The sequence below is a fragment of the Mus caroli genome, chromosome 6 (genome assembly GCF_900094665.2).
Source record: "Mus caroli chromosome 6, CAROLI_EIJ_v1.1, whole genome shotgun sequence".
Taxonomy (NCBI): Eukaryota; Metazoa; Chordata; class Mammalia; order Rodentia; family Muridae; genus Mus; species Mus caroli.
Window position 1 is genome coordinate 2,658,831 of NC_034575.1, and position 1,741 is coordinate 2,660,571.

The window sequence follows — 1,741 nt, forward strand, 5'->3', positions numbered from 1 at the left end:
TTTGTTTGTTTGTTTTTTCTCTCCCTGCAGTTCTAGAACTCACTTTGTAGACCTGGCTGGCCTCGAACTCACAGTGATCCACCTTACTCTGCCTTCCAAGTGCTGAGATTAAAGACATGTGCCACCACTGCCCAGCTAGTTCTTAGAGTACATTATGCAGTAGCTCTAGCAATAGTCCCATATACACCATGTAAAGCAAAGATGGTTACTCAAGGTAATTATATCAAAACCCCTCAGATTGAGCCCAGATGAAGCCAAATACCCTTAGTCTTGCACCAAATCAAAGTCTGTGGTTATGAATCCCAAATGCACAGGCAAATCCAGCTTGGGTCATCCTGGTCCCCCAGGGCACTCAAAGAAACGGCAGGCTTTGGCAGCCCTCATCTGACTAGCAAGAAGTGGCAGTAGTGTGTGACTCTGCTCACAGCCAGCACCTGGCCCTGTGGCCACCTATGGTTGGGGTGTGCCTTTGAAGACTGGCTGGTGTTTCTGAAGAATTTCTGAGCCTCCTTACCAAGAATGCCATGTGTTTTGATTAATTAGATGCTGGGTGGAACAGTCTTCCCCAAAGCAGTTTTTGTTTGAAGAAGAAAAACTTTATTTCACCAGGTGGCCAATCCTATGGAGACAGGAAAGCCAGCCTCAAATCTTCCTCCCAGAATAGGTTTAGCGAGATTTATGGGATAAAGTAGGAGGGTGGTCTGAGGCCTGGGGAATGTAAGGGGAGGTAAGGAAGAGCTACTGTCTTGTGATTTGTAGAGCTAGGGTCTAAAAGCGGTATTCGTTTTACAAGGGAAAAATCTTACCAGTAAGAATTGGGTGCATATAAATCACTTGGCACATGGGGGAAATATTAACAGCAATACTGATATTAGAAAAGAGAGGTTCAGAACAGCCTCTGAGCCACCTCTAAGCCCAACCTGTCATTATTCTGCTACACGGATGAAGACCATGTATGCCCAAGGCTTACCATCTTGGGATCTTCAAAGGCAGGGAAACCTGGGGGTGGAAAGAAGTAAAGGAAGTAGGGCAACTTAGTAACGTGTGTGTGTGTGTGTGTGTGTGTGTGTGTGTGTGTGTGTGTGTGCATTGATGATCAGACTCCAGCCACACACATGCTATCGCTTGCTCTACCTCCAAGCTATATCCCTCCATCCAATACATTACATGCTGGAAACTTACAGTCAGGAAGGCAGAGAGCATGAAAGCACTTACGTATTTAAGAACAGCCTGTTAATGTTCGCTCTAGATTTCCATTTTGAAGATACTGAACCAGACTTTCCCTGTCTGAACTTGCCAGGTGGATACAGTCATGACTCCCGCCTCAGGGCCACCAGCCTTGGCAGCATGCTGACTTATTCTTCTGCCGCCTACGTCGATTAGGAGTCCAATGCTGGGAACAGGCAGCACATGTCACTTCCAAGCTCATTCTGTTTCATTTGTAATGCTGCTAAGATCTTTAAGCAGCAAAAGGTGGGGTGAAAATGGAACCAGACAGCAAAAGAAACAAGGAAATCCAAATTCTATTTGATCCAAAGGTCTAGGTCATTTCCATAAACTTGTTACTCATGGGGCATGACCACCTTTTACAGCTTCCCTGTCCACTACCCCAGGATGCCCTGTTTCTATACTCCAAGCTAATTGTAGGACCAGGGCTTGCTGGCCTCTGCTTGGAGTTTTGTTAGCCCCTCTCCCAGGTCTCTCTCTCTCTCTCTCTCTCTCTCTCTCTCTCTCTCTCTCT